This window comes from Erpetoichthys calabaricus, chromosome 7, assembly GCF_900747795.2.
Source record: "Erpetoichthys calabaricus chromosome 7, fErpCal1.3, whole genome shotgun sequence".
Classification (NCBI taxonomy): domain Eukaryota; kingdom Metazoa; phylum Chordata; class Cladistia; order Polypteriformes; family Polypteridae; genus Erpetoichthys; species Erpetoichthys calabaricus.
Window position 1 is genome coordinate 144,812,821 of NC_041400.2, and position 16,515 is coordinate 144,829,335.

The following is a 16,515-nucleotide window of genomic DNA, read 5'->3' on the forward strand; positions in this document are numbered from 1 at the left end:
GTGGCCAATTAATTTGAATGTGTAATAAGTCCAGTCCCCAGATAACCCATTTCCTTCCTTTGCTCATTTAAAACCGGTTGTTCAGCAGTTAATTTGTTGAAAGGTTATCCTCTTGGTTTGTAGTCCTATTTAAAAACACATTTCACTGTCAAGGCGCATAAGGCATTTGTTACAGGATTTTTAAATGTCCTCAGTGTATAGATGTAAATAGATCATATGAAACAAATATGGCCAAAAATGATTGTCATTACTCTAGGTAGTGTGTGGACTCTGTGAATTTACACCCTGTATATGCCAAATACTATAAAGGTTCTTTGTTAGTCTTTTCACTCAGATAAGCAAATTGTTAATCATTGATCATTAATGTTATAACTACTGTAAGAAAATAATATTCCCATACACACTCTACATTTTTAAAACACAACAGACCACCTCTTCCCACCTGCAAAGTGATATTAAGTATTATTTACATCTCTAAAACAAATTACAGTAGAACCATTTCATATAAAAGGGCATTACTATATTCTAGCTGTATTTTTTACACAAAAAACCTATGCTACAGTAAGATTATTTAGGCCATTGGGCCACGCAGAGTTTGAATTGCTATAGGTAAGCAGCACACTGAGCTTTTTATTTGACTTTCACAACTTCTTCTTCTTCCACTTCATCTTTTCCTACTTCAGCAGTATATGGGGTCAATGTGATTGATCAACCTTCTCCAAACAGCTCAGTCCTGCACCCCCTCCAAAGTCAGACCCTTTTCCTTCAAATCTTCTTTTACTTTATCCATCTTTATCCACTTTGGCATCCCTCACTTTCTCTTCCCCTGTACTTCCATTCCCATCACTCTTTTGCCCACGTATTCATTGTCTCTCCTCATCACATGTCCATATCACTTCAACCAATCTACTTTTTTTCTTTTTGTTTTTATTAAATTTATTAAAAGCATATAACATTCCATACAATCAAGTGAAAATTAACTTTAAACTAAAATCAAATCAACCCCCACTCATGAGAAAGAGACAACCAGAGCAAAACTTTTACTTTCTTACATTCCTGTACTTTCTTAAACATCTCTTTTACTTTTGTTGTACATCTGATTGTCTCATTTCTTGCTCTGTCTTTTTTTTAGTAACACCACACACATCCATCTCAACATTTTCATTTCTTCCACATCTAATTCCTCTCCTGTGCTCCTTTTAATGTCTATGTCTCAGCTCCATATGCCATTGCTGGCCTTTACCTTTAACCTTCACTTTAATTGTTGGATTACACAATACTCCTGATATCATCTTCCAATTATTCCATCCACACTTCACTCTGTGCGTTATCTCTGCATCTAATTTTCCATCCTGGGCTACCACTGATCCTAGATATTTAAACTTACCCACTCTTTTGAATAGCTATCCCTGCAGGCTATCTTCTGAATCCTGCTCATCAGTAGACTTCATATATTTTGTCTTCTTCATATTTATCTTCAATTCTCTATCTTCCAAAGACCGTCTCCATTCTTCCAATGTCCTTTCCACTTCCTCTTTCCTGGTGCTACACAATTTCACAACAATAACAGAAACATTTAAATATGTAAAAAAAGGGAGGCAACAGGGAATACAAAGATAGAAACACATATAGTAACAATGAATAAAATGCATAGTATGTGAAAACTTCACTATATCTCTACAATGGATAGCAGTTAAACAGCCATATTTCACTCTTAATTCACAATATTACTTATGGGGTGAAACTGTGAACTTGCTTGTCTGGGTTTTTATGCTACAATAGAATCTTCCAGGTTATAAAGTTGAAAACATCCTTTATAACCATGTGCCCCACATGGTTGGAAACCTCTGTAATTGCACATAATTTAATTCTGTTTCGTTCTTCAGCTTATGGCCAAACCAATCCTATGATTTTTTTACACAATTGTCACAACCTTCTGAATGGACTTTTAGCTGAGTATGATGCCACCTGTAGCATAACAAGACAATTTTAAATGTATAATTTGAGCTTAGTGGATTCCTTCCAAACCTCCCGGCCATTTTGTTCCTCAATCCACTGGCTTCGTCCTCCTCGTCATTTCCAGGCATGGCCTTGCCTCTGCTGCTCACCCAACTACAAGCTCGTCCAACAGATGAGGAAGTCACACTGATAAGGTTACTTCCTGGGGCACTTCTGGTACCACTCTAGCTTCCGGGTCAGTCTTCTTCCTACAAAGGCCCATGCAAAGACCACACTTTCCAAGAGACTAGATGGAAAGATGAAACAGTTCAGACAGATACTGCAGTACCACTCCAGTGGTTTGCTTTTTAGGAAAGTTCCTTGACTAGCTCAGAGGTAACAACAATATAAAAGCCTTGTTTGCTTTCCAGACAGTTTCTAATGATTAAAATACAAGTGGCAGGGATGTGGGGAGCATTGTACAGGCGGGTTCATTATAAACCTATCAGGTAACGCATTAGTTTTGGTGCAAAAACATATTTATTACTCATATACTGCTATGTAACAAGGCTTCTTTTGCTCTTAATAATACTTACAAAGTACCAGTAATGTGGCAATTCATCTCTGTGCAGTATGGCATATTAAGAGCTTGTGATACGCCTGGAAAATTACTTTTGAATATGAAATTATTCCGATATCTTATACTGAAATATGGAATATCAAGAGAGATGTGTCTCACTTAAGCTGCCTCTGACTACTGGAAACTATTTTAGTAGACTACATTGCAGCAATGAATAACAATTTTACCGATGCCTTGTAAGTGTTATTAAGAAGGGAAAGAAGCCTTTGTTAAACTCTTATTACAAAATATGAGTAAGAGATGCATTTTTGAAGCATCTAAAGTAACAAGTTATGTTGTAAAAATCCTTGTCAGAAATGAAGTAATGGCATAGTCAGTACAGATGAAGTCTTTTCACTTGGTATTAACACTATAAAATTTAAGGAGGTCAGGGACAACGAAAAAAATCGTAAGCTTCAGAGATTCAAGTGTTAATGCTATGAATGCTATGATGGGCTGGCTCCTTGTCCATGGCTATTTCCTGCCTTAGACCCAGTGGTGATGGATAGACTGATGGGTGTAAATTGGCTGGGTTTGAGAATATAATGCCATCTGCAGTAGGTTTTTGATACACATTTAACAAGCTACTTTATTCAATTTTCAGCAAACTAAATTGCTACCTTGGAAACAGTTAATCGATATAAATGACTTGGGAAAAACTAATGAGATACACAGCAACTTAAGTTTAATCTGAGCAAATGTAATGAGTTGTATGAAGTTAAGAAAAAAACATTTGGTAAAAATACAAAATGAAGTGTTTGGAGTTGGAAAGTATACCTTATAAAATAAAACATATGAGTCCTGGTGGATTCAACCATCCCATTAAAAAGACAGTTACCATGTCAATTGAGAGGGCAAACAGAATGCTGAATATAATGTACAGTACTGTATGCTGCCATTTGAAGCAGAAGGGAAGCCACTTGTGCATTAAGCATTGCTCTTTAAGTCATAAGGACATACTGTAGTAGTAGTATTAATAAATGTACTATATGTGTTTCAGATGTAAGTTCTGTAAATTATGGTGCAAGGAAAGACTGAAAGAGCTGAATCTTTTCATTCAAAATAAATGGTGACTACGAAGTGATGTGAAAGAAGTACTTAAATAAGAAAAGGGACACCAACCACTACTTTAAGGTAACTCCTTTGGTAAGAATATGAAGCATTTAACAGATACATTTCTCACAGATGTTAGAAAGTACGGTATTTAATCACTCAAACAGCAGTATACAGAATATTAATCTCAGTCAAAGTTGTGGCTTTTAAATTAAGTGAATGTCTTTTTCAAATACCCACATTGGCTTCCTCCTGCAACACACAGACAACAATAACAACAATATTCACAGACAACAGGGGTTGGCTGGTGTCCAGGACAGGATCAATGGTTCCATACTCAGGCAGTGGCCTTTATAATGGAGGGACATTGATGGACAAGCGTCCCAGGCAAAGTTAGTTGCTGTTGCCTTTCCCAGTAAGGAGGGATTGATAGTGGAAGGATAGAGAGAGATAGCCTCCAAGAACCATGTATTCCCAAATATTTTGTGTGGCAGCATTCCCATGGCAGTGCTCCCCTTTGCATGCCCATTGGGTGACATGGGAGCCGTAGTCCTAATGGGTAGCCTTCTTGGGGTACTTGGGTGCCATCAGGGAGAGGTGCTAGGAGAAGACTTCTCCCAAAAAGGAGGGTTCTGGCTCAAATGGAATTGCTTCCTGGTTGTAATGCTGTTACACTGGAAGTGCTCCTCCAGTCTGATATTATAGGAGCCAATTCACTTCACCCAGGCAAGTTGGCAGAAGAGTTGTGCAACACATGCCAGGGAATTGTGGAGAGAAGAGAAAAGAAAGAATTGTGTATATTGTTGTGCTCTGTGGTACTATGCCTACTAAAAAGAAGTCTGCTAATCTTGTTTTATACTATTAAAAACACTTGATTTGAACCGGGACTATATCCAGTATCTATATATATAATTCACTAAGACCATGGCAAGCAAGACGCACGCAAGACAGAGCCCCGCCCTGCAAATCTTACCCTCCTCCTGCGTCCACCCTTGGTCTTGAGGCATGAGCAGGCAGTGCGCATGGTGTACGCACGACAGAGCCCCGCTCGCCAACTCTAAGACCATGAAGTACGCACGACAGAGCCCCGCCCGCCAACTCTAACCCTCCTCCAGCATCATGGGATACGCACAACAGAGCCCTGCCCGCCAACTCTAACCCTCCTCCCACGTCATGGGATACGCACGATCGTGTCCACCCTCGCAAACTGTTTTACACGCTGCATACAGCGATTCACATCCGTGACAAACATGCTTCTTCTTAGATGGTTCTGCAGGAACGGGGAAAACTTTTGTCTACAAAAACCTGATTCATACCATACTAAGAGCATAGTGTTTTTGTTGGCTTGCCCACCTGCCCGTTACCAGCATTCACAGCAATGTACTGGAGTGTAAAACTATCGCGGCTGCTATCTCACAAACTGTCCTTATTCCCCAGATATCCCTGTATAATTCACTAAGCAGCCAACTATGGCACGCAAGACAGAGACCATGGGATACTCTAAAAGCCGCCGGAACCGAAAAGAACAATGAAAAGTCAACGTGGCTCAGAGGTGCATGTGGACTGTAGCAGAGACGAAAGCGAATGAGATGGTGTTTGGTGAGGTGTTGTGTGCGGGCACATGAGCATGATGTGGGAGGAGGGTTAGAGTTGGCGGGCGGGGCTCTGTCGTGTGTATCCCATTTTCAGTCACGGACATTTGTATGTTGCTTTCTCCAGAGTTCCATCTTTTCATTCACTCACAGTCATATCCTCAAACCCACCCCATTTGGACAACTGTGTCTTTCAGGAAGTGTTCACCCATCAATAAATAATTATGTGGCGTATGCTACGTCGCAGGTTGGCTAGTATAGTATATTGTTTATATACGTATAGTATCTAATATATATATGGTATCCAACATATATATATACACATGCCGAAACGTGATTGACACATCTGTCAAGGATTGTTTGTCTGCCGCTGAGGCAACCACAGGTTCGCAGCACCACTGGAACAACTGCAAGTTTCCTGTGTGATACGTCTGTCACCCAGTGGGTGGTGTGGTGAACATTATAACCCAGCCACTGACCTGGCCCTTCCCTGCTTGTTTGCTGTGTATTAAAGTGGTAGCTCCCATTTGAATAACTGACTGTTTATGTTTTGATTGGAATAAAGTCGGTTTTTTGGAAAGACTTTGGACTCAGCTTCTTTTCTTGGGTGCAGGACAGTGACTTATGTGTCATCATATTATATATATATATATATATATATATATATATATATATATGTACTAGCAGTGTAAGCCCATGCTGTAATAAGCCTGGGGTCCTAGAAATTATTGAAATCGTCAGAAAAAAAAATTGGAATAGAGAATATTGGAATAGCGCAGTGGTAGCGCTGCTGCCTCGCAGTTAGGAGACCCGGGTTTGCTTCCCGGGTCCTCCCTGAGTGGAGTTTGCATGTTCTCCCCGTGTCTGCGTGGGTTTCCTCCGGGCGCTCTGGTTTCCTCCCACAGTCCAAAAACATGCAGGTTAGGTGAATTGGCGATTCTAAATTGGCCCTAGGCAGTCATTATGCAGTTAAATGAGCACCTCAATAAACATGCTATTCTTGATAAATTTCAGTCAGGTTTTAGAACAAATCACAGCACAGAAACTGCACTCGTTAAAGTAGTAAATGACTTGCGGGTAAATGCAGACAGAGGCCATTTATCTGTTCTCATCCTCTTAGATTTGAGTGCCGCATTTGACACTATTGATCATAATATTCTTAAGAATCGCCTTAGTCAATGGGTGGGCCTCTCTGGCAGTGTCTTAAACTGGTTTGAATCCTACCTGGCAGGGAGAAAATTCTTTGTTAGTTGTGGTAATTATAACTCAAAGACACATGATATTCTATATGGTGTTCCACAAGGCTCTATCCTGGGTCCGCTGCTCTTCTCAATCTACATGCTTCCATTAGGTCAGATTATCTCGGGACATAATGTGAGCTACCACAGCTATGCTGATGACACACAGCTGTATTTATCAATAGCACCTGATGACCCCAAATCTCTTGATTCGCTAACACAATGTCTAACCTGTATCTCAGAATGGATGAATAGTAACTTTCTCAAATTAAATAAAGAAAAAACCGAAATCTTAGTGATTGGCAATAATGGATACAATGAGGCTATTAGAAATAAACTGGATGCATTAGGATTAAAAGTCAAATCGGAGGTAAAAAGCTTAGGGGTAACCGTTGATTGTAATCTGAATTTTAAATCGCATATTAATAAAATCACTAGGACAGCATTTTTTCACCTAAGGAACATAGCAAAAGTTAGACCTCTTATATCATCGAAAGATGCAGAGAAATTAGTTCATGCGTTTGTCTTTAGTCGGCTAGATTACTGTAATGCACTCCTCTCAGGACTACCCAAAAAAGACATCAATCGTTTGCAGTTAGTGCAGAATGCAGCTGCTAGAATCCTTACCAGGAAAAGAAAATCCGAACACATTTCTCCAGTTTTGATGTCACTACACTGGTTACCTGTGTCATTCAGAACTGACTTTAAAATTCTGCTTATGGTTTATAAAGCTTTAAATAATCTCGCCCCGTCTTATATATCGGAATGTCTGACACCTTATATTCCAAATCGCAACCTCAGATCCTCAACTGAGTGTCTCCTTAGAATTCCAAGAGCAAAACTTAAAAGAAGTGGTGAGGCGGCTTTCTGCTGTTATGCACCTAAAATCTGGAATAGCCTGCCAGTAGGAATTCGCCAGGCTAATACAGTGGAGCACTTTAAAAAACTACTGAAAACACATTACTTTAACATGGCCTTCTCATAACTTCACTGTAATTTAATCCTGACACTCTGTATATCCAATTCATTATAATAACTATTCATTCAAAATTTGTACTAACCCCTACTCTCTCTTCTGTTTCCTTTTCCGGTGTCCTATTGGTGGTGGCTTGTGCCACCACCATCTACCCAAAGCACCTGATGTTCCAACAATGATGGATGGATTAAAAGCCAGAAGTCTGTATAACCATCAGCATCAAGTGACTCCGTGAGAACCCTAACTACAAAGAGGACTATTTCATTTATGTTAGGTAGAATGCCCAAAGGGGACTGGGCGGTCTCGTGGCCTGGAACCCCTACAGATTTTATTTTTTTCTCCAGCCTTCTGGAGTTTTTTTTTGTTTTTTCTGTCCACCCTGGCCATCGGACCTTACTCCTTTTTATGTTAACTAAGGTTGTCTTATTTTAATTTCTTATTTGTCTTTTATTCTTCTTTTCTTCATTATGTAAAGCACTTTGAGCTACTTTTTGTATGAAAATGTGCTATATAAATAAATGTTGTTGTTGTTGTTGTTGTTGCTTGGTGTGTGGGTGTGTTTGTGTGTGTCCTGTGGTGGGTTGGCACCCTGCCCGGGATTGGTTCCTGCCTTGTGCCCTGTGTTGGCTGGGATTGGCTCCAGCAGACCCCCGTGACCCTGTGTTCGGATTCAGCGGGTTGGAAAATGGATGGATGGATGGATGTCAGGTAATTGAAAGGAACTACTCTGGGCATCTCTCTCCTAGGTTTCATTGTGCCGACATGCTCGCATCGCTTGTGCATTAGCGGCGGAAGGAAAAGTAAGAGGGATACTATTTAATGATGTGCTTGTCTTGCTTGCGTAAGAGTTTCTCTCCAACTTGTTAACTTGGGGCTGCCTTGCCAGCTCTCTGAGCTTCATGTTGTAGTAGCCTTGCACTTCCGGGCCGGACAGACAGACACACACACTTCCATATGTAGATGTTTAGTTTTCTGTTTCCTCAGAGATGGAGCCCTTACCCCGACTCCACCTCTCACTTCCGGGCCGGACAGACACAATTGGAATTCATTCCAAGTGTGGAATTTGCATTTGGAAGCTGTCGCTGTAAACTCTAAATATGAGATCCAAAGACCCGTGTCACTATTCAGATACTTATGGGCCTGACAGTAGCATTTAGTCTGACAGCCAAAAAGCTCAATTTGGGTCTCATTAAACCATAGGGCCTTCTTCCAGCTGATGTCAGAGTCTCCCATGTGCCTTCTGGTGAAATCCAGCTGAGATGTCATGTGTGTTTCTTTTCACAGCTTTCTCTTTGCCCCACTCTCCCATAAAGCTGTGACTGGCAAAGCTCCCTGGCAATATTTGTTGAATGCAGAGTCTTTCCAATGTGAACTACTATAGCTTGTAACTCCTTCAGAGTTATCATAAGTCTCTTGGTGGCCTCCTCACAATTTTTCTTACACCATTACTTTTGTATACTTGAAAGATTATAGGTGTGCTAAACTCTTTCCATTTCTTCATGATTGATTTAACTGGATTCTAAGGGATATTCAGTCAGTTGGGTATTACATTGTATTCATTGATTTGTGCTTTTTAATCACCTTTCCATGGAGTTGCTTGGAATGTTCTTTTGTCTTCTTTGTGTCGATTTAGGCCACCATACTAATTCTCCACAACTTGGACTTTCCTGATAATATGCAATTATACTGCAGTCAGTTTAACTCATGACTACAGACAGGAGGTCTCTATTGAACTACTTATGTAATTTTTAAAACCAATTGGCTACACCAGTGATGATTTAGTTGTGTTGTATTAAAGGGAATTAGTATGTGCGCAATCAATTTATTTAGTTTTTTTTTATTGTAATTAATTTAGATAATTTTGCTGAGATGTTTTTTAATTTAATCAGTGCCATAAAAGTCAAATAAAATCCACTGCCATTCAATGTTGTATAAACATGAAAAATTCAAAGGGGTGAATACTTTTAATAGGCACTGTAGATGTTACTTTGTGGTGTTTTGGTTAGCATTATTGTCTTTTGTGTTTTTCTTGGCATGTTCACAATCTGTATAGAATCTGTATGTTCCTTATATGTTCATATAAATTACTTCTGGTTAATCCTGTTTCCTATCCATGCTGGTCGGGTTATTTGCTATCTCAAATTGGCTCACTGTCAGTGTAGTCATGACTGTGCCTACTGATGAAATGATATACAGTAGTTGGCTGTTGCCCTGTGTCTGTGGTATAGCGGGTCTGTGGCCTAACATTTTGGTGACCCATTTTTAAAAAAATAAATAATTGAATGGCTGGCTCAATCTCTGTGTGTATGCATGCTTGCTTGGTGAGGTAATTGGGGTGAGACAGACTTGCACGTGAGGGTGCAGTCTGTCTCAGTTGCTTCATCGGCCTTCTGCAGTGTGCGACTGAGGTGCTGCTCCCACGGAGGCATATAACGGGGAGCCGACACAAGAAAGTGGGGAAAAAGAATGAGAAAGAAAAGAAAGAAGAGAGCCGTGAGAATAGCATCATGGGGAAGAGGCAGGATGATCCAGCCAGTGCGGTGAAGGGCAATATGGGTGTGAGCCCCACAAAGGGGCCCCACTCTAGAGGCGGATCATCTCTGCTGAGTATTGTTAAGGAGTGGGGGTTATCAAGAGGGAGTCCTACCCCAGCGATTTGAGGTACGCCAGGGGAGCAAGTGGGAAAATGGGAGGACAACCGGCCCTGAATGGTCTGGCTGAACCCGCTTGTGGTAGCTAAGATGGGGTTGGAAGGTGAGGCGCTACTGCCTCACAGTAAAGAGATCATGGGTTCATGTCCTAGGTTCTGACTTTTTGGTAGCAATTTGCATAGTGAAAATAGCGCTATATAAATGTAATGAATTATTATTATTATTATTAGTGTCTCTGCCAGCTGATCTGGTCAGAGAGCTGGGGAGACAAAGAGAGAGTTGCGCTGTGCTCATCTGACTGAGCATGAAGGACCCGATGACTGTTGGTTTACTCTTGTTTTAATTCTGATTTTTAATCTCACAGATATTTTCGCTTGTTTAATTGGATTATTTATTTATCATTGAGCATTGCACTTTGTTTTGAACACTGTTTTGATTTTTGATTTTTTAATAAGAGCACTGGAGCACTTTTGCACTGACCCCTTGCTTTGTGTGTGAGTGTCCTCATCTGCTGGCTCATCCCTTGGGTACGTTATCGGTGGTGGCGGGTTCCAGAGGCCCCTGGGATGCAACCTGAAGCGTCGAGCTGACCCACACCGTGACAGTGCCTGATTTTGCCCAGACCTGCTCCCATAATCCTATAAAAGTAGAAACAAGTAAACGCTCTCCAGGAATACATTTTAACATTAAGACATCCAAGAATCTTATTAGACGTCATTGAAATCATGGAACCTCTAGCGGACTTCCAGGCTGTCCAGGCAGAAAGGAGAAATAAAAAAAGCTGGCATGGAAAAAAATGAGTTGGTGCTCATAGCTTTTGTGTTTCAGTGGCTTTCATTATACAAGCTTCTTTAATGATTCACGTGAAGGAGGGTCTATTTATTAGCTTCTTCTTGTCATGCTTAATGCACAGGAGGCATTTGCATAAGGTCTGCAGATGTTACATGAGGATATGAAAAACGCTGGCACCTTAATTTCACTGGCATGCCTGATTTGCTTTATGTATGAAGGTCAAGCATACTGATAGGGATCATACTCTGTTATAACGGATTATTACCAACAATCTAAATGTTGAATTCTTAGTAATTGTAGGTCTATGTCAGAATGAATTTTGCAAAGGCACAAAAAATAAGTGAAGCCTATCCTGACAATTTTTGGTAATGATTTATATATGCTAGAAAGCAACACATTAAAGCAAAAGCAGAATTCTTCACTAAAAATCTATTGATTAGTGCACCACTTTGTAATGACCCCAAGGTTATTGTTTTAAATTGAGCTATGATCTATATTTTCCATTTTTTTTTCTTTTTGTAAGAAAGATAAAATGAATCAACATCATTGGTGGGGGGGGGGTGTGGGTGGGGGGACGGGACGGGACTGTAATTTACTGAGTAGAATGGGTGTTCCCAAAGAGACTGTAAAGAGCACTGAAGACACAGCTTGCTAGCAAGCCCATAAAAAAGGTGAAGAGTTAATTAATTTATTAATTTCATTTTTATAACGCTTTCAAATGTCACCAGAACTGTGTTTAAAATACGGAAGTACACCTCTTCCATAAAACTAAGCCATTTAATTATGAATAATCTCATTTCCTCAGCATTGATCGGTGCTCCCCTACAGCTGCCCCGCAGAAATCTTCCATTATTACCAGGAGAGTAAAAACAATTGAGTACCTGAGGCTTTCTGATTAAAGCTGTGATAAAGGCAAACTGGTTTAGTGGGTTGTCTTTAACATGACGCTTGGTTCTCCTTCACGTCCACTCTTTCTTTCTTTCTTCCTTTCTTTCTCTCTCTTTTTTTATCTCAACTGTGTCAGCGTTAAACAAATTCTCAGATAACATGACTGTGACAGTGGTCATGGGAAATTAGCTAAAGCTGTCAGCTTCCAGCACCAAGATGTTTTTGTCATGCAGAGGTGATCTCCATTCCTTTGACTGTTTATGGGAACGTACTTCATATTTTTGTTAAAATGTTTGCTTTAGAGACTTTTTTTTCCATGTATATCTGTATACGTTCATGGAGGTGTGTGTGTTTGAACACAAACAGAAAAAGTATTTAGAGTTATCAGATGGCATGAGAGCTATTTTTCTGCACACGTGTCGTTCTGTGACAAACATTTCCATTACTCCTGCAAGTGAACTGAATGGAAATCTTTAAAAAACATACAGGAAAAAAACATGCTGCAAAAAGCTGTTTGCCTTTTTTTTAATCTTTCTTAATAGCATCTGCGCTTGCTTATTCATGAAACGCTAAAAGGTCTGTGTATAAAATTATAAATCAAAGACCCACCATTTTAAGTACTAAGTGCCAACTGGGAGAGCATGGTAGTGTAATGGTTAGTGTTGCAGTTTTACAGATCCAATGTCTTGGCTTCAAATCTAGCACCAGGTCATTGAACATTATCCTCATGTCTACTGTATGTTTCCTCTAGCTGTTCTTCTCCCTTCTCCTTCACATATCCCCAAAAATATAAATCGGGCTAACTGGCAACTTTAAATTATTCCCATATGGGTGTGTGCATGACAATGCACTACAATGGACTGGCACCCTGTCCTCGGCTGTGCACTGTCAGAATGGCAGCTAAAACAGCAAAGATTATGGGATTGACAAGATCTCATAAATGAGAACAGACCAGAAGTCAAAGCTAGGAGAGATCGATAAATCGAATGGTCAAAACCAAATCAGCATATTAGAGTCAAAGGCAAAAAGGTTTGGAGGTTTTCGACACAATCTTGGATAAAGTTCTGAATGAATTTCTGATTTATTAACATTTGATTTTGTGATTTAATAGGCTGAAACCTTCAGGAACACAACCTCAGCAACTGGTCAATGCATCCGTAATGAAAAAGCCACAAAATGCTGACAACCCTGAAAAATGAAATGGTGCCACGAAATAAACAAACAATAATATAAATAGTAACATTATTCAAAAACAATATTATGCACAAAATAAAAACAGATTCTGATTCTACATGGTTCAAAACCTTGGGGAACCTTGAATTTGGAGAAAGAAATTATCTAAAGCAAAAAAAAATTCCAGTTCTGGCTGGTTCTTGTATTTCACCCAAAGCTGATAGGATATGCCAATTTACAGCACACATAAATTGGATTAAGCAGGGCTGAGAATTTTATTTTATATATAAATTGCAGCTCCTTTTTGTATTTTTTTCAGATCAGTTGCATGTTGTTGCTAGCAACATTGTTCTGTTGTTTTGTTGCTACTGTGGCGGCCAGGACGCCCCTTCTACATATGTTCCGGGGGAGCAGCCATGGGCTCCTCAGTACCTACCACGGGATGCTTTGTGGCAGCCTCCCTGGCTGATGATGGTGCCTCAGTTTCCCGCAGGGTTCCATGGGAGATGGAGTTCTCCACAACCCTGTGGGGATCTGGGGTGGCCGCCAGGGAGTGCTTCATGGATCTCAGAGCCAACCTGGACAACTCGATAGCCCCTCCCAGAAGTGCAATTAGGAACAGGTGATCAAGCACCTGGAGCACTTCCAGGTGGGCTATAAAAAGGACTGGCAACCACCACTCAGGGCCAGAATCAGGAGGAAGAGGACAAGGTTGCCTGGGAGGAGTAGTGGTGGTGCCAGAAGAAGGGTTGTGATTTGTGTTGTGCTTAATACTTGGGACTGTGTTGTGGCTGGGGAGTTCACAGGGAAATAAAGTCTTTGTGTTTCTACACGTGCCTCTGTGTAAGTCTGTGCCGGGTCAGGCGCTATACGGTGTCCTTTTTACACTACCAAGTGACACCCTGAAATTTAGTCATGTGGCATCTTTGCCCAGAGCGTATTTAAGTTGACACTACTCTCAGCAGCCAAAATTTTGGATTAGTGAACAAAACTTTCACGGTTCTGCTTAAAGGGAGAAAGAGAGGTTAGGAGCTTGCGCTGATACAGTGCATTGCTGCACCCACCACATGACAAACCAACTCAGGATCCCAGATTAGGACTGAGTCCAGCCATGCAATGGGTGACACCTCAGCACCACACTAGTTCAGGTGAAATGGAACCAATGTGAGATTTGTTTATGGTGGCAAGAGTGCCAATTCTGCCACCAACCCCAAGGTTTTTCCCTGCAGGTCGGAGGGTCTACATGCAGGGCTGGATGCAGATTAACGTCATACCCAGGACGGAGCAATTACAGGTTAAGGGCCTTAGAGTAAATCTCAATTCAGGGAGTTAGGACCATGTGTGATGTTTGTATTGTGGATCAGCTAGAGTTACTGCCCTGGCTTAAGTTTATTTCTATTTTTTTTTTCTTTTTTGTTTAAAAATAAGATTTTAGTTATTGTTATTAATTCAGGTTTGTCATTATGCTATATTATGTTTTTCTTTGTTACTGCATTGTTTAAGTATTTATTTTGTAAGTATTGTGTTTAATATTCTTTGACTTTGTTCTTTATGCTCTATTGGTGGAACCCTGACATCACTACTAAGGGACCACCCAAAACCTTTAAATTGAGAATGAAGAGACTGGTCCTTCGGAGCGTCTTTGCGAATTGTGGTTTTTGGATTCAAAAGCATTTTTGAAGTACTGTTCCAAATTTCTGGTTTAGCGAATTATTGCTTTTGTGTTTGAATTTAGTCTCTAGATTATGGATTGGACTTGATTGCATTGGGTTTCCTGTTTAGATATATCTACTGTGTTTGCCTTTGTTTATTTTTTTATTAATTAAATAATTTAAATATAGAACCCTGCTTTGTGCTGTCATTTCAAGCCAGAAGATGCTAGTTATCATCTCCATTGAAGTGTTATTTTTGAGTATTTGGAACATTTCAAACTATTTTTAAATTTTTAAGCCTGAGTGCCATTTTGAGCCTGTGCAGGCCTTGACGCTGGCCTTTTGAGTTTGGGGCCAAGTTGTCCGAGACATGCCAGTAAATTCCTGGTTGGGGTTTTAGATCATTTTTGACGTCTATCGCCCTTTTTCACCATTTTGTGCTTTGAGGTTTTTTGTTACTATTTTGGGCTTTGAATGCTTGGCACTTTTTGTTTTTAACATTGATTTACTGTGTATGCTCACATATAAGTTGGGTCTTGAAACCCAAAAAATTGATCATAAAATCAGACCCCGACTTATACGCCTGTTCAAAAATATGACACTTGATTTTCTTTTTTTTTAACATCTTCTTGCCTCCTCCTTTAATCTCATATCAGTTTCTCAGACACATCAAATTTTGTTACAGCAGCACAGTTACCAGTTTCTTTCACCACTTCAATGACTTTTAATTTAAAACCAGCTTCATATTTTCTTCTCATTGAATGTTCCATCATAGATAGGGGATGCTCTTATGGTAGAGGTATATGAGGATGTGAAATACAAAAAACACAAAACAGTACAAACATCGCTTCATAATTGTTCAGGTATTACTGTGTGGTAACGTAGGCACAATACATAGAGATAAAAGGCAGTGTGCTCTGTGTTTAATCTCTCAGGTGGGTGTTAGCATATCATAATCTCTTGGACCTATAGCGTGAGTTTTCCGCATTCGACTTATACAACCAACATTATAAAATACCAGAAATTATATGGTAAAATCAAGCCCAGACTTATACGCGGGAGAACTTAAACGCGAGTATATATGCTACATTCGTTTTGACTTTTACTTTGCTTTCTGCTTTCCTGATCCGTTTTTTTTTTTTCATTTTCTGACTGCCAGACTATTCAGGGCAGTACACCTGCAACCTTGGAGTTGAATTGAAGGAATAAAATATCTGGAGCAGAAAGTACAATAGTTTAGTGTACTGGTCGATACATTTTTAGAGCACGCCTGGAAGATGCTTGTATGAAAACAATAAGGGTACAAGAACAAAAGGAAACCGAAGCCAAAATGAGAGACAAGATTCAAGTTGAGAGAACACCAAATCTTGACTGAAAGTTTTGCACACGGCTTTTTTGAGAATGTAGGTATACACAGATTGGATAAGGACATGGCTTTCCAGGTGTATTTTTATCCTGTTGTGTCAATTGAGCACAGGTTACAACTTCAGAGGCCAAGAATGTGGGAAAGAAGCCCTAACAATAGGATTAAAAAATGCCAGCGATTGAGGACCAAAAATGGTGTCCGAGACATTACACAACAAGACACAACATCTGAATCATTGCAAAATTCAAATAAGGAAAGAAACAGAATTTTCAATGTTAATATCCCCCGATATATAGTATACAGGGGGTCCTCGGGTTACAACGTCTCGACATACGACTATTCGAGTTTACAACGTTCACTCCCATAAAAACTTAAAAAAATCGAGACGTGCGCGTTTCGGCTTATGTCGTTAGCGTCGTACTTACAGACTACGTGGTCAAACTAGTTTGGTTGCGCGCAGCGGAAGAATATGCATTAACGCAGCGTATGAGTGAGGGAGTTGGCGAACTAGTTTGGTTGCCTCGCGGCACAAGTGTTCTGTTTGTGTTGCTTTGTTTGCCGACTTTTTGGCCTTTAT